We start from the raw sequence: 26,426 nt of genomic DNA, 5'->3' as shown, positions 1-26,426 counted from the left end.
CATTAAGCACTAAATTGCAACTTGATACGATATACACGGATTTTAGAAAAGCTTTTGACCGCGTTAATCATGATGTGTTACTAAAAAAGTTAAGTACTTATGGCTTGTCTAATAATTTTATTGAACTCATCAAAAGTTATCTGGAAAACAGACGTTTTATAGTTCGACACAAAGGTAATGTATCAGGAAAGTTTTACGCCAATTCCGGAGTTCCTCAGGGTTCAAATTTAGGACCTCTTCTCTTTATTATATTCATTAACGACCTTCCTTCTATTTGTAAATATACTGAGTGTCTTTTATTTGCAGATGATTTAAAAATGTACAAAATTATTCAGTCAGTACGTGATTGTATTAAGTTACAGAGAGACATTGATAGTATTTACGAATGGAGTATAGTTAATAAGTTAGAGTTTAATATTAATAAATGCAAAGTTATGACGATAACTCGGTTACAGGAACCAGTTATTTTTGATTATGAGGGTTACTGAAGTAAAAGACTTGGGAGTAACATACAATCAAGTTTTTTCGTTTGGGAAACATATAAATCAGTCGATCTCAGCGGCAAACAAATTGTTTGGATTTATTAGAAGACAGACAATGGCATTTACAAATATTAATACAATAAAATTTCTCTATTTTACTTTAGTGCGACCTAAATTGGAATTTGCAAGCGTAATATGGTTTTGTGAGTATATGTCAACGCTTAAAGAATTAGAAAAGGTACAAAATAAAGTTCTTCGGTATTTGTATTTTAAAAAACACAAAAAATGCCCTGATTATAATTCTGTTAGGTCGGCTCACTTGAGAAACGAGTTTAAAATATTGTCTCTAGGACAAAGAAGGGACTTAATGGTAATTATGTTTATATACAATATAATTAACAATAAGATTAACAGCCCATATTTACTTTCACTCATTCCATTCAATATTGCTCCTCGTCGGACACGACCTTCATTAATGTTCAATATACCTCACAATCTTGTTGCAACAAGATCTCCCCTTGCCAATGCACTTAAGTTATTAAACAATTTTAACAGTTTAATTGATGTAGATTGGTCCTTGAATCGGACAAAGTTCTATAAATTGATACTAAGTCAAATTTTAAACACCTCTATGTAAAAAATATTCAAGCCTCTACAATGCTGGAAGTGATAATGAGATAATTTGTATAATTTTTATATAACTTAGAAAGTCATCTATTTAAAACTATAGAATTGTAAATGTATATTTTTTTTTAGCCATGTAATGAGACATTTAGTCTGTATGGTTAATAAATAAATAAATAAATAAATAAATAAGTCTGTTGTTTTCTTCTATCGCTTGTTTTGTTTCCTGTTGATTTTCTTTCATTACTCGTTTTGATTCTTCCTGATTTTCTTGCATTTTATCCATTTTCTTTGATGTTTCTTCCATAGCTTGTTTTGTTTCTTCCATAGCTTGTTTTGTTTCTTCCTGATTTTTCTCCATTTTTTGTTGTGATTCATCTATTTTTTGTTGTGTTTCATCCATTTTCTGTTCCATTTTTTGTGACTGGAGTTGCATCATTTGTAATAATTTATCTATTCCTGATAATTCCTGATTTTCTGATGCCATGATTGTTGTTTCGAAAATGTCTTCTTGTTCTATAAGTTCTTCTTGTTCCAAATGTTCTTCTTGTTTTTTGTTTTCTTTGCTTTTGCTTCTGGTTGTTATCGATATGTAGTTAAAATTTATCCCCGCCTAATATGAAATTCGAAAATACCTTGTATGCTGTCGAGACGAAAAGTTTTCTCTCCCCAAATATAATCAAGTTATCCCACAAATTTTTAAATATTTCAAAATTCAAATCAATCAAAAATAAAATAAATATGTAAAATTGTACCTAGATAAAAAAATTAAGTCAAACAAATATTTCAAAAAATTTTAAATATATCAAACTCTTTCCGACGGGCAAATAAATTTTCCTTCACCTGTGTTTCCGTTTCCTATTCCCTTCAAATTCACAACCAGAGATACTTTAAAGCGCCACGTTGGGCGCCATGTTGTTATGATCTGCTTCTTATTAATTTTATATTAATTATTATTTATTTGATTAATTATTTAATTGTCGCAAAGCATACATAAAAATTGAATAAAAATCTCAGGGTGCCTTTTTATACTATAAAAAAAATCCAAATTATCTTACGTTATATTTATCTTCTCTCGTGGGTTCAGTATCTCTGAGTTGATCCTAATCGGGATAAAATAGGGAAAAGAAATGAAGCAAAATATTAAAATGCAAATACAGAATTGTCTTTTATTTATCAAAATCAATACTCTGAAATCTATCGAATCTAAAAAACCTGTGGACACAGATGTCCAAATGAAATTTGTACCACTTAAATTTATTATAGTTAAAAAAAAACAATTTATCGGTTTGTTCCCGATGACTGTGGTAAAACAAACTAAACAAAACAAATTTATGTATTCGCAAGATTACCTATATTTACTATTTACTTTTTGAAATATTGGAATTTTAATTCATATGCTTTTTACTCAAAAAATTTAGTTTCCGAACATAAAAATCTCTTTCACATAAATTGACTGACCTTTTGCTTCACTCACTCTAATGTCTTCTCGTGACCCAAAACAGCTCTCCCTCGTTGACTATGTTAAAGGCTACTCATCAAAGCCCTCTCCTTTGTCCAGCTTCAAAACTATCAGCATACCAGCACCAATTTTCCAACAAGCCGGGCCTTCTTTTGACACGTACTCGATTCAAACAACACTCCAAAAATTCTCTGCTCTCCTTCTCACAATAATACAGAATCAAAGAGGTATTTCGTCTCAATTTGATCTGTCTCTCGTTCCACTTTTCAACACTATTCTCCACTATCAAACAGCCACTGGTATCTGCTAACTATCTATCCACCTAAACACGTCGAACCGCTCCTCATCGATGCCAAAAACATAATGACTTCTCTTTCAAACTGTCTCAATCATCCAATCCATTTTTCCCCTTCCACATTGCCAAGAATCAAAGACATCGGCTTTTCCATTCGACAAACAAAACAGTCACCCTCAAAATTATTCCGATCATCCTAATTACTTTCTGAGAACTATACAATATTTACTCGTGTTGAAACAAAGATACTAAAATTCCAAACTTTCTCCATAAAACCCCTTTTCTAGAAATTGATAATTACCTCTAAACTAAACAATCTTTTTCCATTTTAAATCTAAATACATCGTTATTTTCACTTTAATTATTCACAAAAGTCTTTAATGGTTCATCGGAAAGCTCATTAAAAGAGAAATCCACTTACATCCAAACTACATTCTAAGAAATATTTACAACTCAATATACAGGGTGTATCAAATTTATGTGCCCGCGTTATTTAAAAAAAAATTTAATTTAATTTTTATTTTGCTTTTGATTGATAAAATGCAAAGACAATAGTATATCAATAGTATTTAATCAGCAACTCAAAATATTCCCGATGCCATGTCAAATATTTAAAATTGTGACTGATTGACACTGTCTGACAATATGCTGACAATATTCTATTCGGCTGAGTGCGTTGTAGTCCGTTCTTTAACGGTAAAATATTGCAAAACCTCTAAATTTTAAAGAACCGTTTGGATTGACATGATATTTGGCACACACATAGCTAACAGGTCAAAGAAAAAAATTGATATTGTGCCGATATATGCTTTAGCCCTGGGGGTGGTTTTCACCTCCTCTTGGGGGTGAAAAAATATTCGTCAAAAGTAAGTCAGGAAATTGATAAACTGGCTAATTTTAAGTAACTTTTGTTCTATAGAGTTTTTTCACTAAGTCAATACTTTTCGAGTTATTTGGCAGTGAATATGTTCATTTTTTCAACAAAATAACCACGCTTTTAGACGGTTTTTCGCAAATAACTCAAATAGTAAGTATTTTGTCGAAAAAACATTCTTAGCAGAAATACAGTGTATATTGTATATATCACGTCTCTATACTTAGTAGAAGCAGAGTTATAGCTAATGAAAAATAGGTTTATATTCGTCAAATTCCAAATGGAATATTTTAACGTTAAAAAACCAAAAATGAAGCACATTTCGGGGAAAACTCATTACAACTTATTTAAAATGTTTAAAAAAGCTTCATTTTTGTTTTATAAAAAAATTGCCAGCATCAAAAGTAAACAAGTTACGTTCAAGATAATGATAATCCATTTTTGTTTTGGTAAAAAAATCGAGAAAATCACCCCCTAATTAGTATCTTAAATGAACTTAATCGTTACGACTTCACAAGTTTCTTGACTCGTGTATGTATTGTTTATATGATCTGTAAGTTTCATCGGTTCAAAGTACTTATTATTGAAAGGGCTGTAGTTAAAAGGGGTTGAACGAGTCACTGATCACGAATGTATGCAAATTTAGAAACACCAAATCTTAATCAATTCTTGTCTAACAGAAAAACAAAAAATACATGATATTCAGAAAAGCAATGCTGACTTTTTTTGTTTTTCGAGATTTTTGGTATCTCTAAAAGTTTTTTAGTTATTTTGAAAAAAAGCATATTTTTGAAAATTAAAATTTTTAAAAATTTTAATTTGAAACCAAATTTTTTCAAAAATAAACACTTTGAATCGATAAAACTTACAGATCATATAAATTCAACATAAGTAAAATAATTTGTGGAGCGGTAACGATTAATTTCATGTTGCTAATTAGGGGGTAGTTTTTCCGATTTTTTTTGACAAAACAAAAGGGACCAACTTTATTTTGAGCGTAACTTACTGAAATTTAATGCTAGTAACTTTTTGTTAAAACAGAAATAAATTTTTTTAAACACTTTAAAAAAGTTATAATGGATTTTTCCCAAATAGTGCTTAATTTTTTGGATATTTCACGTCGAAATATTCTATTTAAAATTTGGTGAATATGAATCTATTTTTCATTGGTTATAACTCTGGTTCTACGAAATCCAGAGACTTAAGCGCACACCATTTACTTTTTTTAGGCTATATTTTTGCTAAGAACGTTTTTTTCGACAAAATACTTACTTGTTAAGTTATTTGCGAAAAACTGTCTAAAAATGTGGTTATTTTGTTGAAAAATGAACGTATTCACTCCCAAATAACTCAAAAAGTGTTGACTTGGCCAAAAAGCTCTATGGAACAAAAGTTACTTAAAGTTAGTCAGTTTACCCATTTCCGGACTTATTTTGGACATATATCTTTTCACCCCCAAGAGGGTGTGAAAGTCACCCCCAGGGCAAAAGCACACATAGGCACAATATCACTTTTTTTCTTTGACATGTAAGCTATACGTATGCCAAATTTCATGTCAATCCAAGCGGTTCTTGAAAATTTAGAGCAAAAACCGTGAAAGAATGTACTATTGTAAAACAAAGATAGATTTGGAAAATATTACCACTGACATTGTGTTCATTTTTTTCGAATCCTGAAAAAACCAATAAATATTTTTGAAAAATTTAAACCCAGAATAAAAGACTAAATTATTAGCGAAGGCCGAAAGTTCCTTAAAATAAATAAAAAGTTTTATTTTGAATCAGATATTTAAATTAAAAATCACACTAAATTTTTTCTTAGTTTTTCACCCCTATTACTTATTAAAATAAACATTATAGAAGTTCTCCGGGACTTGCGGCCCACGCTAGTAACGTAATCTTTCATTCTGCGGTTAAATTTTTCAAGCAATACGTATTAGTTTTGTCAGCATTCGAATGAAATGAATCCCCATTTGAATAGAATTGCAGCAGAAAATACGTACCCATCCTTTTAAGTAAATACCGTCTATTATGTGGAATTGTTTGTAAGAAACATTCCAATATTGAAAAAATAAATGTTTGTTAAACCTGTGGCGACGTAAATTAGAGTATATTTTAAAATATTTTTGTTTCTTTGTTCAGAATGATGATTACTGTTTTTGTTCAGTTGTAATTAAAATATGTTTTAACTAATGTTTATTTATCACTTATTGATACAATACTAATATTAAACTTACGAATAGATTATTTTATTTCTTAAAACAACTTAATTTTTTTGTCAATTGTCATTTTTGACTGGGGGTCATTTTTAACCCTCGTTTGTCATCCGTGTAACATAAAAAGGTTGGTCATCGGAAGGTTAACATTGTTGTCGAGCGGCATAATTTTACCCCGCTAACAGACGGCATAGGTACAATTGTACCTATTATATAGTTTCTTCAAAATTTCTTAATCTAAAGGGAAATATGTGTTAGTTTTAAGATAATATTATTTTATTAGTGTCATAACTGGTAAAAATTCTTGAATATTGCCATAAATAATACTAATATAAAGTAATTGTCCGCATATCAGTCAAGAACATGCGTTCACTACTGTATATCAAGAAATTTACTACCAACGTCTCTGTTACTGAATATATCACTAAGTATAGGGCAATCTATTTAAAACTTATAAAATCAGCTAAAAAATTGTACTGTCAAAATCATCTTAGAAGCTCTAAAATTGTTGCAAAAGAAACTTGGTCCATAATGAACGATCTTCGAAATAAAACTCACACAGCTCAAACATTTTCCCTTCCAGACCCAGAAAATCTAAATGAATACTTTGTTAATGCGAGTAAAAATATAACATCAACTATTGTGTCAAAACAAGATCCCATTTCCTATCTTCATAATTCAAGAAATTTCATGTGTAATTTCATAAAATTCAAAATACAGTTTAATCCCGTTAGAAAATATATAAAAAAATGTTCGTTTGATAAATACACATTACTTTTTAGTCTAAGAGCTGGGAGCGGATTTTGTGCGTGATAAGTAATATTGAAAAACTATGCGGGGATATGTTGAATTAGTTGTGTACATGACTTTCACCAACGGCCGGAACCCAGAGTGGGGGCCGAGGGTAGTTATAAGGGGTAAAAGTCGCGGTTTTTATTATTTTTTTGTGGCGCTCATGATGGAGATAGTGCACCAAAATTTGGGAATAACTAGGTCATGACGTACCTAAGTAAAATCTCTAGGGGCGCAGCGCTGCGTGTCCGACAAAGGGGTGGGGGTAGGGGTGAATATAAAAAAATATAAGGGGTATTTTGCGACGTTCGTTATTGAGATAGTGCACCAAAATTTGGGTATAAGTAGACCATGACATAAATAAGTAAAATCCCCAGAGCCGGAAACCAGAGTGGGGAGGAAAGAAGTTATAAGGGGTCAAAGTCCCGTTTTATATTATTTTTTTTGACGCTCATGATCGAGATAGTGCTCCAAAATTTGGGAATAAGTAGATCATGACGTAACAAAGTAAAATCTCCAGGAGTGGAACGCTACGTGGCCAACAAAGAGGTGGGACATGGGTTAATATAAAAAATGTAAGGGTTTTTTGCGACGTTCGTGATTGAGAGAGTGCACCAAAATTTGAGAATAAGTAGACCATGACATAACTAAGTCATATCCCCAGAGGCAGAAACCAGAGTGGCGGACGCGGATAGTTATAAGGGGTAAAAGTCGCGGTTTTTATTATTTTTTTTTTGTGGCGCTCATGATGGAGAGTGCAACAAAATTTGGAAGTAAATAGGTCATGAGGCAACTAAGTAAAATCTGCAAGGGCGGAACGCTGCTTGGGGTACAAAGGGGTGGTAGGCAGGGGTGAGTATAAAAATATATGGGGGTTTTTTTTGCCGTTCGTGATCGAGATAGTGCACCAAAATTTGGGAATAAGTAGATCATGACATTACCAAGTAAAATTTCAAGGGGCGGAACGCTGCGTGCGGGACAAATGTTGTGCTGGGTCACAAAAAAAATAATAAACACTGCGACTTTGACCCCTTAAAACTAACCTCATCCCCAACTCTCGTTTCCGGCTCTGGGGATTTTACTTAGCTAAGTCATGGTCTACTTATTCCCAAATTTTGGTGCATTATCTCCATCTAGCACGTTGCGAAAAACCCCTTATATTTTTTATAATCATACCTACCCCACCCCTTTATCGACCAGGTAGCGTTCCACCCCTGGAGATTGTACTTGGTTACCTCATGACCTACTTATTCTCAAATTTTGGTGCACTATCTCGATCATGAGCGTCACAAAAAAAATAATAAAAACGGTGACTTTAACCCCCTATAACTACCCTCGTCCCCCACCTCGGGTTTCCGGCCGTTGGTGAAAGTCATGTACACAACTAGTTCAACATATCCACGTATAGTTTTTCGATATTACTTATCACGCACAAAATACGCTTATATAGTATTTTTACTACAAAAGCGATATTACGTAGGTCAAAATTTTTGACGTAAGAGAACTGTCAAAACATTAGATTGTGACTTTTCATTATTGCCATGTTTATTATAAACATGGCAATAATGAAAAGTCACATTCTAATGTTTTGACAGTTCTCTTACGTCAAAAATTTTGACCTACGTAATATCGCTTTTGTAGTAAAAATACTATATCTCTCCGACTATTTTGCTTAAATTAAATGTCAAATTGCCACCCACCTGCCTCTTGAAAGTTTGACCATTTAATTTAAGCGAAAAGCGATGTTGATTTATTAAATACCTAAATATTTTTTTTTATTTTTTGACAGTGGTAAAATAATTTTTGAGTTAAATAGATTACATAAATTCTTCTTTTGCGTCATTTAATTTAATTCAAAAATTATTTTTTGGCCACCTTGTATAAATATTTATGTCAATGTTTATATTACTGAATAGAGAATTGTATAACCTTCCACATGAGCTACCACACGACCCCTATTCCCATAAAAAGTATCATCGATTACGCCATCACGCCTAAATTACTGACGTCACTATTATGGCATATATCAAAAAATCAGAATTTAAAAATAAAAATCGACTTGTATCTGGATTTTTATCCAGAGTCGCCTATACTTGAAATAAATTAATTTATTACATCATTTTAAACCTCTCTGTATATAGTTTCATTTCCTTAAAAGAAAAAAGAAAAGTTAGTATTCTTGGTAACACATTTATTAGGAATCACAATATTAATCAAAATTTTTATTAGGCGAAATTTCTACATATTGCATTAGTTTCACTATTTATTTCTTTAGTCTTATCACAAAAACGCAGTCAGCGATTTTTGTGGTTTCAAATTACAACAATTTCCTATTAACGACTTAAAGGTTATCGTTATCAAAGCTATTTTAGTTCTATCAATAGAATGTTGGTTTTTTTCCAAAATGTGCTATAAAATATTCATGTGATGCATATTTGATTTCTGATTAAATTTGGTTTTGATATGAATGATACTACACTTAACGAAAAAATTTAAATTGAAAACGATTTTTTAAAGTTAGTCAATATTCATAAATTTCCCTTTCCTCGATGTTTTAGTCTAAAAAAGGATACTGGATATGAGCCTTAAGTGTATAGAAAACCAACAGACACCCACAGATATCTCAATTACAAATCAAATCACAAAATCAACGTTAAAGAGGGAATCATTTAATCCTTATAATATAATATGATAGAGCCAAAATTACTTGTTCTAACGAAAATTCATTCTTAGAAGAAAAACAATAATTGTTAACATCTGTTTTATAAAAAAGGATTATTCTTTATTGTTTATAAATAAGGAATTATTGTCAAGATTGGATCGAATGGAACAGATCAACTTAGAACGGAATCCTATAACATTCACAAGAAATAATACGAGGAAAATATCAATAACATGTTATAACTGGACTATCCGAGAAACTTAAAACAATAGGAAATAAATTCATCATTTCAACAACATTCCAGACAGCAAACACATTATAATCCATTTTGTCTAAAACTAAACGTTAGACTGAACAAGAGAGAACAATAAATAATCTTATATATAAAAATCAATTGCTGTGCCGGGCTGTGCGTTAGTCTCGCTAAAACTCGAGAATGGCTGGACCGATTTTTCTAATTTTGATGTTGAATTATTTGTGAAAGTTCAGGGAAGGTTTATACGGTTTTATATTGTCATTTTAGTAGCCACCAAAATTTTTACAGCTATATGTATAAAATGCTCTTTTTACAATGTTTGTTGCCATACTCCTCCGAAACGACTTGACCGATTTTTATGAAAGTTTGCAAGTATACTCGACCAGACCGGGAGTAGGTTGTTATATATATTTCATACCCGTGCGTCTTAAGGGGGCTTGCCACCCTTATATTTATTTCTATTTTTTCAAACAAACTCTTTTTTTTAATTTCATGTGATGTGGAACGTAAAGATACATACAACCCTAAATTTTCAATTTTATATCACTAACCGTTATTTTTTAACCCGCCATTACACGCGCTATGAGGGAATCCCTCACCATATTGGTTTATAAGCAATGAAATTGTGTAAACTAATACGATAACCTTAAGCACCCAGGAATGCCTTTAGCATGGTTCATGAGAGGGTATGAAAAAGTTATAGAATATTTCAGGCGGTCAGTGTGCTGTGTGATAGTTGAAAGAAGAGACATCCCTCTTCAAGTGAGGGAATTACTCACTGCGCGTGCAGTCACGGTGAAATCACGTTTCTGTTATCTCAAAGAAACTTTTAGGTTTTTATTTAATATTTAGGTAGGTTTAATTAAAATATTATTGTTTGGATTAGGTTACGAACAGTGGCACACCGAGGGGGGTGTTTGGGGGTTAAAATCCCACCCAGAGCATATAGAAATATATATAAAAGAAGGTAGGAAAATGTAACTTGTCTTTCACAAATAATACAAAAAACTTTCGGTGCCCAAGCAAACCCCCCTCCCCCCAGAGGAAAATTCTAGGTGCGCCACTGGTTAAGAACCCATTTTTAAATTTACATATTCTAATTGGGAAATAAGCCACAATTTAACTTGAAAAATTGATTTTATTGACGTTTCGAATTCCACCTCGGACGTCGTTATCAAAATACAAAATATTAATAGTTAATTACATAAATGCCACAAAGAAATAGCTTCAGAACAGTTGTTAATTTTAATTTGTATTTTTAGTAAAATGAATTCGCGTAAAGAACGTTAATTTCTTCAGTGGCTTGCTGAAATTGAAAAATAAGAAAACTTGCTTTTGATCTATATTATTTTTACTTTTGTTTTGTTAAATTAATAAAAAAAATTGGTTTACGAGACTTTCTATAATATGTGAGTACAATCCATTTTATATTTATACATGTTGACATTCATTCTTTCTCGAAATAAGTCGAATTTATGTAGGTGAGGGCGACGCTCATACGCGTGCAACCACGTCACAATAGAAGACGCGTGTAACGGCGGGTTAATGGGCATTTAAATATTTTACATCTATATAAACAAAAGAAAGTCGTGACAGTTACCAACACATAACTCGAGAACGACTGAATAGCTTTTTATGAAATTTTCCACGTATATTTGACCGGACTGAGAATAGGTTGTTATGTATTTTTCATATCCGTACGTCGTAACGGGGGCTGCCCCCCTAAAATATTTTTTTATTTTTTTGGTCAAACTGTTTTTTCTTAATTTTGTGTGATGTGGAAGGCAAAGGTAAATACAACCCTAAATTTTCACTTTTCTATCTTCGACCGTTATTTTTTAATAGCCATCGAAAATTTTGCATCTTATATATAAAAATCAATTGCTGTGCGTTAGTCTCCCTAAAACTCGAGAATGGCTGGACCGATTTTTCTAATTTTGATGTTGAATTATTTGTGGAATTTTTTTAATTTTGCGAAATTTTCAAAAAATACCTCTAAACGGAACTGTAAGCAGGAGAAAAATTCTGAGCACACGAAAAGAACAAGCAGCAAATTATAAAATTTTAATTCATTTTGTTTAATTTTATTTAATTTAAGTATTTTATTTATTTTCGTTTATTTTATTTTATTTCATTCTATTATATTTTCTTTTGTTTAATTTTATTATTATTTTTTAATTTATTTATTATTTTTATTTAATTTTTTTTAGCTTTATTTAATTGTATTTAAGTTAATATGATTTTATTTATTTGTATTTAATTTTATTCAGTTTTATTTATTTTTATTTACGTTTATTCAATTCATTTAATTTTAATTTATTTCATTTACTTTTTTATTTAATTTTAATTGAATTTAATTTTATTTAATCAACACCTATAGACTGGGAATCTCCCCGAACCCAATCATAAATAGAGGGTTGTTTTGAATGTAGATATAATAAAGCTGTTATATTCATTATAAAATAAACAAATTTAAGATTGTAACTGTTCACTACAAACTTTATTTTGTTACTTCTAACTAAACTTTATTATTTCAAACATCATGTGTAATTAATTAAAAATAATAATAAAACCTCATTCACATCGAGCATTTTTGTTTATTAATTACGAATTCCTTTTGTTCATTTTAAGTTTATTGTATACAAAAGTTTGTTTTTATCTATTGAGGCAGTACGAAGTCTGCCGGGTCAGCTAGTTGTATTTATAAAATACCTTGTGAATGCTAACAACCTTATTTATGTGAAACATCAAGACCATTAAACGTTAGTATAAGCAAAGTAAACATCAGTCATATTAAAAATAGACAATTTGATAGATCTCAAATATGTCAACACGCATGGGACAATGAACATAGATTTCAGTGGACAGATTCAAGTAGTGTCCTAAAAAAACAGAGCAAAAAGAGAAAAATCAAAGCAGCGGCTCTAATTATGCTAAATGAAACCAATTGTGTCACAAATTCCTCGGTAGAATGCAGTAGGATGTGGTTACCCATACCAAAAACGAAGTCAATAGACAGAAAATACCACGATTATTAAGGCAATAACATATGAAGGATAGTACATAACTGATGTTTTACTATTATTTATATATGTATGTAGGTAGATATTATCAATACTACTTATAACTTAAAATAATATACATATAAAATCAGAGTTCGGTGTTAGTTTTCAGAGGAAATTAAATATAAGAAAACATATCTACAATGTCGGGATTGTATCATGAGGTTTTTTCCTGGTTTTTTCTCGTGATGTACTATGGAATCAATAACACGAGAATGTTACTGTCACCATTGCATGTGGTTGTTTTTAAAGACAAATCACATGCTATGCCTTTTTTGTGAGGGATATTCTTGAGTTAAAGTTGATTTCATGAAATCTAATAGACAATCTGTCAATAAAGTCGTCCCAGGATTGCAACTCAAAAATATTGGCAATATCATTTAACGTCTTCTACTTTAAAATGTATAATAAAAGGTATATGTCTAAATTGAAGATATGAATGAGTCAGGTTAAAATAAATTATTAGAAGAATTTTGTTACTAAGCAACAACATTATTGTTTAATTTAGTAATATTTTGTATTTTGATAACGACGTCCGAGTTGGAAGTCGAAACTTCATTAAAATCATTTTTTAAGTTAAATTGTGGCTTATTTCCCATTTAGAATAATAAATTCATAAATTTTTAACACTCATATTCTAGAATACGCATCAAAACCTTATTAAAAAACAAATACTATCGTGTAGAGAGCAAGTGACGATAAAATTTAGTTTATAGAAGAGGTAAGAGAAGAAGAGAGCCTTTTTACAATACAAAACAAAACAAACACAACAGGCATACAACCAATACAAACGAATCAGAAACGAAACGAATACTTTAGTCAGACAAATAAAAAGGGACCACTGGCAGAGCTACTCAAAACAGAACACGACTTCCGCCGAACACAAAAAGAAGTATGGCGCATGATCAGAGGACAAAGAAAAGAGATAAATGAGTTAATAAAAATGAAACACATTCAGAAGGAAATGGGCAGAATACTTCCGATCTCTATTCGCTAAAGGCGACGATAATGAAGCACCAACACCTGCAGTTACGACAAACGAAGAAATAAACATCGACTAGGGAGAGGTAAAGGAAGTATTAAGAAAATAACAAAATAGAAAATCTCCAGGAGAGGACAGAATATCAAACGAACTCCTAAAGTATGGAGGACAAGATCCTGACTAAACAACTATTAAAACTAATACAACAAATAATAGAACAACACAGAATACTACAAGAATGGAGATCAAGCATCCAAATACCTCTCTTCAAAAAGGGTGAAAAGTCGGACCCGGAGAATTAAACAGGAATTAACTTAAATACACCATTAAAATTAACAAGCAAAGTGATAACAAAGAAACTGAATAAAATTATAACTAAAGACTGGATTATATGCAAAATGCATATGCATATATATGCTGCATATTTCTCATGTTTTTCATAAATGCATATGCCTTGCATATTTGGAGATTTAAGAGCATATAAATGCATATTTTGATGGGAATTTACTCTACCCCATTTAAAAATAAGGTATATATTAGTAACATCAACATCCATTAAAATAAAATGTGAAAGTAAATATTTTGCTGTTAAGCTCCTTTGTTGTTGTACCCATAAACATAATGGGCGTTATTTATAGCTGCAGGTATCATTATCCGGATATTTAAGATTTATAGACTTCTCAGAATTTACAAATTACCTAAGTAAATACCGATTATATTTTGAATAACATTACAAATATTACCTGTACTTTCTGCTGGTGTCGGCCAACTATGAATTATTCTGGGAAAACCAACCAAAACGAAATTTTAAGGCAGCGTTGCCAATTTAGCTTATTTTATGCTAGATTTGGCATATTTTTGTGTTGTTTAGCTTATTTATTTCTTGTTTAGCATATAGCATATTTTCTAGCATATTAAATAATATAAAAATTATTTAGTAAAAATCGAAAATCTTCTAATTCAGAACAAATTTTTATGTTGGCCTTACAATTACTAAAACAACTTAGGAACTCTCTCACAGGAACTTGAAACTGATATCAGTGAGTCAAATCTGATTCCTAACAAAAAATGTTTAACCATTCACACATACACACCTACATCAGCAAATCCCTTCGCCTTCAATAATGTTTATATTAGTACTTATGTCTGTGGACCATGAGATTACTATTAACTACAGGATCATGTTTCAGCATTTTTTAAAACAAATAATTTATCTGTACTGGGTTATGCTTGCTATAGGGATTTTTTATTAGTTGATAATGGAATACCTACTGTTGAACTGATCATTCCATCATTCTTGTGAGGTTTGGCAAATACTATATTGGTCGAGTTGGCAACACTGTTTTAAGGGTAGGATAGATTATTTTATTTTATGAATGGTTAGTCTTAAATCAATCGCCGATTATTCAACTTTTGTGATTGCAAGTTATTGACTATACTGTGTAAAAAAATCATTTTATTATTATTGTGAAAATGCCTAAAGTAGCAAGGGAAAAATCAAGTCTTCTCAGAAGTTGGATTGGAAGTAACAATCATCTAAAAGTTATCGACAGTGAAAGTATGTTTTGCACCATTTGTGATAAAAAGGTAAGTTCTCCACTTCAATAGATTTTTAAACTTATCAAACTTCTTTGCACATCTATGTGTCTGTCTATTCTAAAATGACAAACCGTCCCATTTCTTCAAAAACTGTTTTTTAAAGTTCGCAACGGTTTGGCTTATACAGAGCGAGGTGTTGAGAGTGGCCCACCCTGTATACTACGGTACACTGACTGTACTTTATTGTTTGACGATTTCAATTTCACTTTGAGAAATAAAAAAAAATTGGGGGAGGTTTAAAAAGTTTGATCATTTTAATGTAGGTATCTATTTACGAAAACATCTAAAACATCATTATCATTATATTCCAGATTCCATGTCAAAAGAAATTCCAAGTAGTTCAACACATAAAAACTTCACTTCACCAAACTAAGCTATCAAAAAATGATAATAAACCTCGCCAGCAGATTCTACAGAACAGTTTGCAGATTCAGAATACGTCAGTTGGGCAAGAAACCTTTGCAAAGGATTTATGCCATTTTTTTTTGAACTGCAATATCCCTCTGCACAAGTTAGAACATAAATCGTGTCAAAACTTTTTAAAAACTTATTGCAAGATTAAAGATAAACCAGCTCAAATACCAAGTTCTTCAACTCTTCGGAAAAAATATGTCAGTGCATGTTACAAAGATGTGATGACGAGTATTAAAAATCAGTTAAAAGCCGATTATCTTTGGATTTCCGTCGACGAAACAACGGATACAAAGGGTCGACAAATTGCGAATCTAATTGTTGGAGTTCTTAACGACTCTGGCGATTTTAAAAACTCATACTTAATTAGTGTAAAATGTTTGGAAAAAACAAACTATGCTACAATAGCTAGATTTGTTAACGAATCCCTAACAAATTTTTTTTTACCTGATCAAGTACCATTTGAAAAAATATTATTAATGCTTAGTGATGCCGCCTCATATATGATGAAAGCTGCATCCAATCTTAAAATCTTTTTCCCTAATTTAATTCACTGTACATGTTTGGCGCACGGCCTAAACAGAGTTGCAGAGAAAGTTAGAATTGAATTTCCCAATGTAAACACCTTAATAAATAATGTAAAAAAAGTATTTCTGAAAGCACCACTACGTGTACAGGTATATAGGGAGATGCTTCCCGATATTCCTTTACCACCAGAACCAGTATTAACCAGATGGGGAACTTGGCTTAAAAGTGCTATATTTTTATCTGAACACTACGACGACATCAAAAGCGTTATTTCAAGTTTTGATCCGACTTGTACCGCTATTGATAACTGTCAAAATATTTTTAAAGAAAAGTCTATTAAAAATCAATTGTTGTATATAAAATCGAATTTCGATATCATTGAAAGTTCAATTACAAAATTAGAGGCTCAAAATTTATGTCTTCACAATAGTATGTCTATTGTTGATTCGGTTAAACAGAAAATAACAAATCTGAATGGGGAAATTGGAGTAAAAATTAAAGATAAACTTGATGACGTTTTAAACAAAAATGAGGGTTTCACTTTATTGCGTTCAATAAATAATATAATCAATTTTGGAAACTTCGATGAAAATATTAATATGGATCCGTCTCTAATAGCAAAGTTTAAATATGCCCCAATTACATCTTGTGACGTTGAGAGATCTTTTTCTGCCTATAAACAAATATTAACAGATAGAAGACATAATATTAGTTTAGAAAATATGAATCAATATATGATTATTTATTGTAACAATAAAAATATGTAAATTTGTTTTATTGTACTCTTTTTATAATATTAGTTTAGAAAATATGAATCAATATTGTAACAATAAAAATATGTACATTTATTTTATTGTACTCTTATTTATCTTGTGGTCAAAATAAAATATTTTGCCGTTTTATTTGTCACAAAACCTGAAGTTAAAAAAATATATTAAGAAATAATAATACAATTTGGTTTAAATTCAAACCTATTTATTTATTTTTATTATTTTTTATTTATTTATGTATTTAACGTAAACCATAAAATTATTCATATAAAAATAAGTGCATATATAAATGCATATTTGCATGTTAATTGTGCATATTCAGCTTGTTTTAAAATGCATATTGCATGCATATTTTAGACATTTTTTAGTGCATATTTTCCAGTCTCTAATTATAACATTAGCAGAAGAACAACAAAATTTTAGGTCGGGAAGATCATGCACCGACACTATAATTTTATAATGAGGCAAGTTCAAGAGAAATCGGTAGAATACAAAAAACTGGCATATTTATTATTCGCGGACCTTAAGAAAGCATTTTACAGGGTCAAATTAAAGGACGTTATCCATTTCTTAGACTCAAGAGAGGTACATCTAAGAATAATTAAAACGATCAAAAACATCTACCAGAATAACACAGTAAAAGTAAAAGTAGAAAAAGAACTAACTGACGCAATGGGATAAGACAGAGGTATTCCTTTAGTCCTTTATTGTTCAGTCTGATCATGGATGAAATAACAAAGAAAGTAAGAACTAAGAAACAATACCAAATGGCAAACAACATCCTGTTAATTTTTGGATTAACTCTTTTTTTATTTTCATTTGCAGAATTGAAATCGGTTAGATTTGCTTTTACCAGATTTATTAAATGGGTTCCTCTATTTTTCTGAGGCATTTTTGTATCTGTATTTTAGGTCAAAAAATTGTATAGTATAGTATATTGTCAATATTTGAAACCTGTTTTTTCTTCTGGTCCTTTAATGACGTCTGCCTTTGAGGTAGACCTCTATTTGGTTTCGTATAGGCCTAGAGGTTTTAATAAAATAACCGGAAAAAAACTGGATAAGTTACATCTGAAAAAAAATTAATTCGGAGAAAAAATGAAAAGATTTTTATCTTTTTTCGATCCCAATCATATATATTATAATTATTATGCTCAAGTAGTTATTCCAAACAAACATAATTCAAATTTTATTTACTAAATAAAGAAGAGGACCAAAGTGCTCACATCAGCCATTATGAAACAACTAAAATTTATTATATTCTGGGAATAGGTATTGATATCATAATATTTATATAAAACTGTAAGGGATCTATTTGAAATAGATAACCCAACCATCATCCATTATAATTTTCAACGAAAACTTTTCATTTATAAATTCGCAAAGTTTGTGTGTTATTGCGTAACCGCTCTTGCAATACTTAGAGCAGATTTATCGATGGTTTCTTATGTAGTTTTGTCTTTTGAATCGAAATCTGAAAACGGCGTTTCGATATATCTAACCGTCTTCGAGATAATCGACCTCAAAGTCTAAAACGTGACGTCAAAATCATTTTATTTTCTGCCGACACACTAACCGTCAGCTGAAATCGTTGCTAGTATGTAGGCTAGTTTGTTATTCTGAATTTGTCAAGCAAAGCATAGGTTATTTACATTTGAGTTTGACACTTCGTGAATGTCAAACTAAATTTTAAATGAAGTAAATAAAATATCAATGACATTTGATAGTGAATTTAATTATTATAATACAAAATAAATAAGATGTTCAAAAATACAATTGTAGTATATTTTAAAAGCAATAATTTATTAAAAACTTTTAAAAGGTTTATACGACTATACGGCCTCCCCTTTAATGATAAATGGACTGTTCTATTTGTTGTGAAATGAAAATTGTAATTATAGTCGGTTCGTTAAACTCAGACATAACTGGCTAGTGATTTTAATAGGTATTTTTTTAGTTTTTTGCCAATTTTTCCAAAATTAACTATTTAGTAATTATTTTTTTGCCAAATTGGCTAAATTACTGACTAAAATCACTAGCCAGTTGTGTCTGAGTTTAGCAAACCGTACATATGAAATGTTGTTTGGAATAAAAAATTATGGTCTGATATGTGCATCCCTCTAATGGAAAAAAATATTTGAAAATTTTTCTAAAATTATAGTTACCACCATTTTCATTTATAATTTTTTATTTTTAATTTGACGAAGAAAAATTATTCTTCATAAAAAGTTCTTTATGGTCTAAGGTTTATGATGCAACCATCATATATATAAAATTTTATTAATTTTATACGAGGTATATAAAAAATATGAAATTCGATCAAGAGTAAAGTACTTTTATAGTTCAAAATATTTAAATTAGAATGGTGTAATTGCACATTAAAACATAATTCTTAATTCTAATCAACTTTTCAGTATAGCAAATTTTCATATTATGAATTAAAATACGCAAATAAACAAAGTTCTCGTTATGATAATGCTCGCATTTTTAGCTTGTTTATAATTGAGTTAAGTGTTGACTGCTTGAGACTCTTGTTAATATTATGTAATGATTATGAATTCCGAATTACGATTACGAATCTCCATAATAATTATGTAATTTAAATCATACAGAATTAGGAAGTTTTAAATGAATTAAAATGTATTATACAAACATATTATTAAAAAATATGTACGTAAATAGAATAAGATGGGTCAATGTGGTCACCAACATCTCCAGAAGATAGGCACTTTTAGAAGAAGATTAAAAAATACTACTGAATTGTTTTGCTGGTGATAGAAATAAAAGATCAATTGCGTTATCGAATTTATTTTTAAGTAAAATATAACTCCATTTGGATATATTTTTTTAAATCGGTAAATCTAAGGGGAGCCTTTAGGAAGACCGGTGGATAGGAATCAAATTTGGTAGATCTACCTACCAAAAAATCGGTAGCCGTTACTGCTTATATATCGATTAATTATCTTAGTATCGATATATTTTTTCGATGATACCGATATCGATCATATTGATTGATTGAATGAAACATCACAAGCTTAAGTGCCATATAAATATAACATTTTAACCTATTGGGTATTGGCTCTTGATTAAAAAAACCGATCTCCGGTTTTTCCAATAACCATTTTTTGACCGGTTATAACCGCCAGGTTAAACCGTAAGTAAAAAAACTGGTATAACCGAAAGCAGGTGTTTGTCAACAACCGCCATCCCTACTCCTCAAATAGTCATCTAAAAAATATGTATATTGGTTATGTTGTTAATTTTTTTCTCTTATAAAATACTCGCATTAAGGGGGTAGGCGCAAAATTCTGGTCCAATACTATTTAAATCCATTCATTTTTTTTTTTCGAATCCTGCGAAACAAATAAGTATTTTTGAAAAATTTAAACGCAGAATGAAAGACTACATTATTACCGAGGGCTAAAGTCCCTGAAAACTTCGATAATGTTTATTTTGATAACTTAAAGGGGTGAAAATAAAACTTTTCCTTTATTCTAAGGGACTTTCGGCCCTCGGCAATAATGTAATCTTTCATTCTGCGTTAAAAGTTTTCAAAAATATTTTTCTTGGGATTTGAAAAAAAAATTAATGCATTTAATAGCACAGGACCTAGATTTTGCGCCTAAACCCTTAAAGAATAATTGTTTTAAACTAAAAAGGAGAATACTTTAGAACAGCAATTAGTTGCTTTTTACATACAGTTAGGAAGTTTGATTTGGAATAAATTCATCTTCTAGAGTCTACTAGAGAATGGGCTACTCTGGAGATAAATACCAAAACAAGTCAAATTTTATTTTTAAATTTTAATTTTTTGGCATATATAATATATATCATACTAGTGACGTTATCCATCTGAGCGTGATGACGTATTCGATGATTTTTTTTTAAATGAGAAGAGGGGTCGTGTGATAGCTCATTCGAAAAGTTATTTAATGCTGCATTCACTAGTATAAAGGGTGCCGAATAACAATTTTTTTGAATGAAATTAATTGAGACAAAAAAGGATGTATAGAATTATTTATTTAATTCAAAATATGTACCTACATTTTAGTTTTGCTCTAAGACAGGAAAAAATGTTTATTTGATAAATGAATATAATTTTTCGCTTAAGTTCAATATTCAAACTGCTACCCTCCTGCCTCTTAGCAGTTTGAACATTTAATTTAAGCGAAAATCTATTCTTATTTTTCAAATTAACATTTTTTTCTGTTTTCTGACAGCAGTAAAATCAATTTTGCATGAAATAAATGACATACATTCTACTTTTTGGCTCAATTAATTTAATTAAAAAAACATTTTTAGGCACCCTATATAAATAGTGATATTAATTTTAATATTACTGAATAGAGAATTGAATAACCTTTCAAATAAGCTATCACACGATCCCTATTCTCATTTGAAAAATCATCGATTACTTCATCACGCCCAGATGGATGAAGTCACTAGTATGGTGTATATGCCAAAAAATTATAATTTAAAAATAAAAATCAACCTGTTTAGGGATCTATCTTCAGAGTCACCCATTCTCGAGAAAATAGATTTATTCCAACTCAAACGTTCTCACTGTATAATTTCTTTTTAAGTAAAATACCAAATCTGTACCAAATTTCAAGTTATTTATATATTAAACCATCTCTGCGCAAAAACGTGTCGGAAGAATGATAAGTTTTATATAGAAAAAATTAATAGAATTTGAAACTCTTTTATTCAGTTATCTACATATTTCCATGTAAATAAAATATCGCATTACATGTATTTAATGATAATATCCAACACTTACATAATATAAAAGTTAGGTTTTCAATAGCTAACTTATCACTTAGCTCACTCATCCACAATGCTCGCGAGAGTGTTTTTAGCTATACCTAACAATAATTTTTATCATCTTCTTGACTGGTGCTTGGGGTAGCAGTAATCAATATGAAATAGTTGATAAAAGTGGCAGTTTAGTGGGAATGATAAAAAATCGTTATACAACCACTTCTACCACTCTGAAGCCATGTGGACCATGCGAAATATTCGTATATCCAAGTTGTAGAAGAATTTATACTCCAGAATGTCCTGTGGGTTTTTTTTAAGTCATTTTAACAAAATATAATCTTCATTAGTAGATATTGGGAAATACGCACTTAAAAAACCCTAAAATGTGCATGCAAATATCCACAAAAATAGTTGAAATATGCACTAAAGTATGCTTTTATGCATTTAATGCATATACATAAAAAACGTAGTATTGCTTGTATTAAAAGTACTTACTTTTTTTATGATAAATAACAAAAAATATGTATTGAAATTTTTATCACCTACATCTTAAAATTCTTTTATTCTTTATGTTCATCATCATTCTCATCATTCCTTATTATATTATTATTAAAGTTAAAACTATACATTATTAAAGGTTTTCCTAAATTTCCTAAAAAAAATGTGGCGTCTATCTGATAATAATTGTTTATACGTGAAAAAACTTCTTTATACTTCAGCCTGTTAAGCTGACATTGTAGAAATTAAAATACAATTTATAAGCTATCAAATACCTACCGTAGACTTATTCAAAATTTTTGGGATCATTACACTGGGCCGGAATTCAATATTTTTGTGAGGGGGTTTACTCAACCCCCCTTCCAGTACTTAAAAATCGAGATATTCAATCGATCTTTGCGGCAGAATTACGAGCTATTTGAGCTTATCCCCTTAAGTCCCAAACAACCCCTTAATTGATTCAACTAAAGAGAAAGATGTTGTGAAAATTTAAAATGTGTCGTATCGCGGATATAATTACTATAATATATAAATTCTAAGAATAAACTTTTAAGGAACACGCATTTCGAATATTGGCCTACAACCTCTTTACAAGAAAACCTCCCCATCTTCCCGGCTTAAGAAAGAATTGTATTGTAGTTAAAATGAAACCAATTAATTATTTGGCGACTGCATATCGTTAAATAAAATAAATAAAATAACCGCACAAATTGATAGAGGGAACAATTCTAAGCAAAAAAAAATAAATCAATACTTTTTGAGTTATAAAAGATAAAAAATTTTGATTTTTCGTGAAAAAATGAATGTTTTAAAGCGATTTTTCATAAATAACTCAAAATATGCACTTTTAATAAAAACATAATATGCACTTATAAAATTTATTTAAAATATGCAAATATGCACTTAATAGGCATTTTGCATATTTCCCGAGCTCTTCATTAATCAGCAAACGTAATATTGAAGTACATAAAATACTTCAATTCCCCTTTTTGATAAATGTTTACATTCTTGTTGTTAACAACATAGCAAAGGCATTGGTTTTCAACAGTGGCGGCTCATACCACTTTAAGAAGGTAGTGCCAGAATTCGGGCAGCCGCCAAAATTTTTAGTGACGGGTTCACGATATTATCAAAAAAGGTATAAAACAAAAAAAATAGGTGCGGATACTTTTACCTTATGTAGGTATCTACTATTTCCGGGGTGCCAAAAAATTGTCCAAAATTTATCAAAACAGTTCCGTAAATTAATTAACAATAAAATAAAAATGTGTGTACCATTTTTATATATTCGGCTGCAATACGAAGGAAAAACAATCTTACTTTTTAATTAGAATAAGGAGTGCAGCCAGTCCCTTTAACTGCAGTTTTCTGCTCTTATTGGAGCGTCATCAGAAGGAACGTAGGCACTGTTCTCCTTAATCCAATCAAATCGCATCGAAATGTTTTCCCAAATATTGCAGCCAAAATGATGGTAATGGGTGGCTAGCGCCATCTGGCCGTAAAAATACGAAGCAAGTTTTCAATCCTAATAGCAAATAATTAATATTGAAAAATATCAAAAATTACTAAAAGATTTTTAAATTGAAAACTTACTGGTACATCCCCATGTATTTAACAATAAAAAAGTCCGGAGAAGGTAGACCTTTTATACATCTGGAACTTTGAATATGAACCTTTAAGTGGTTGTCTAATTCGGGGCTAAAATTGACCAGCTCCTTAAATATGCCTCTATTTTCTGAGTTTTTTCTTTCTTCGTTACCTGTTAAAGTTATCTCGAAAGCTCCACAAAACCTCATACAATTTTTTGTTTTTTTTTAACGAAAAACCACCACAGGAGTTTTTTAAGATTAATCTTAATCTGAGTCATTTCTAAAATCTAAATCCTATTTATACTACATCCACGATCATGTGACGTCAATTAACGTGTGAAATAAAACTTTTTGTGCTGCCCCCAATATAGGGAATTAACATATCGGAATAAAACGGGAAAAATTGGGAAAAGAACTGGTTTTTTCCCGTTTTTTTTTCCAGACCATTGGAAAAATTGGAAAAAATGGGAAAATTTAAAAATATGATTTAATTGAGACTGAAGTGTACTTCAACTAAGAGACTTTAATTGTAAGTGTCAAAACCGAAACTTCTCCGCTTCACGATCCTGAACGGATAACACAACATGATTTTTGTCAATCTCTTTTAAAATTGGATCTGGTCTAGTATCGTAATAAATATTTGTTTTTCGTTTATAAACAAATTTAAATAAATAGCAACCACTTATAAATTTTATCCTGTGATAACATATTTTTTTTGCTTGTATATATGAGGCCGTCTAAATACCAGTTTCTTTCTGAAGAGGCGGAAGATGGAGGTATATTTAAAATTCGGGAAGCAATCGGCATAAGTGGCTGCGATGTACATAAACATTGCTACCATATGCGGGATTAGTACTGTCCCATAAAGAATTGCATTATTCCATAAAGAATTTCTACTAAAAAATCCAGTTTTTGTTCAAAATTGGGCTAGATTTGCCACTACCTTCCCCACATCTAGGTTTAGGCCCAGTCTTTTCACCTCCTAATAAATAGTTATCGGGAAGTTTATCCGGCAGACTACATGTAAATCTGTCAAATAAACTTCCCGATAACTGGAGTTATTCGGAGGAGAAACGACCGGGCCTTAGTGAACAAGCCATTTCAGAAATAAAGTCTAAGGCTTCCATTAGTTGGTCTTCATTCAATTATTCTTATTTAAAGCGAGCATCAAGAGGCTGCAATGTGAATCAGCTTAGAACAAAATTCGTAGCGTTTTTCAGCATACATATTTTAGCAATCTTTCGATAACAGAACTAGTCTGGTTAACTTGTTGGGGAATATTTTTAATATTGTGTCTTTTATATACCTACTTAAAGACAAAAGGCACTTCTGATATTATAAATCTATCGAATTTTACTAAATTTATCGATTTTGATACGGGATGCAGAATTTGTTAAGTATATTGTAACAAATGTCAACTTTTCCGTATTTTTCCATTTTTTCCTGTTTTTTCCGGAAAAAACAGGTTTTTTTCCTGCCCCCAATTTTTCTGGAAATTTTAAATTTCTACCTCAGTGTCATAGGAATAAGATTTATTTTGCGAATATCATGTTTTAAAGTATCAAATAAATGGTATAATCGGATTTATACTTGATATGCGCTATATGGTGGCAAATATAATTTTCAGATTGAATCTCATCAGGGTAAGTATTCACTATTCTACCGAGATGAAGAACTGCGTCATGGTGCATTGTTTCAACGAATGTGTTACATTGTTGTGTGCAACGAATTTCTTATCCAATACGGCTGGCAAATGGCAAAACATGATCTTCTAAAATGTGTTTAATATATGGGTGGTTCCTAAAAAAACTGATACAACCCTCAAAGGGTATTGTGCATAAAAATTGAGCAGTGTATTTTGTAGGATAAATACTTATTATTTACATACTGTCACTGTCACTGACAAATATTAAAATTTGTCAGATAACGTATTCTGTTCAACCTCAAAAATGGCTCCACATGCTAGCAAAGAACTAAAAGCAAGAATTGTAACGAAATTAGAAGATGGTTGGTCACTATCTGCCGTAAAAAACCATTTTAACGTAAGCAGAACAACAATTTTTAATATTAGTAAAAGATGGGAAGAACAAGAAACGCTCGAAAGAAAGCAAGGTTCTGGAAGACCAAAAATATCTACCGCTCATGAAGCACGCTTCGCACGCACGCTTTTGGAGAGATTAGAAGAGAATCGTTTTGAAGATGTGAAAACTGCAATAATTCAAAATAACAGTGGTGTAGCTAGCACCACAGAGGCTCCTTGTCAAACTTTGTAGCGGGACCCTTTTCCACGAATGATATGGGATAGTGCTAAAAAAATGTCAAACAAAAGAAGCAAAAACGCTATTTAGTTGTGGCATTCTTGTAACTAACTATTCTTGTTGGGAAATGAGCCACAATATAACTTGAAAAAATAATCCACGTCCGAAGTGGAAGTCGAAACGTTAATAAAATTATTTTTTCAAGTTAAATTGTGGCTTATTTCCCAATTAGAATAGTTAATTACAAAGACGCTTGTATTGAACAAAATATTTATTAATAATATAGTTATAGGGTATAAAAATAATT

Source organism: Diabrotica virgifera, chromosome 1 (genome assembly GCF_917563875.1).
Source record: "Diabrotica virgifera virgifera chromosome 1, PGI_DIABVI_V3a".
In the NCBI taxonomy this organism is placed as follows: domain Eukaryota; kingdom Metazoa; phylum Arthropoda; class Insecta; order Coleoptera; family Chrysomelidae; genus Diabrotica; species Diabrotica virgifera.
Note: the sequence above shows the minus strand (reverse complement) of the source record.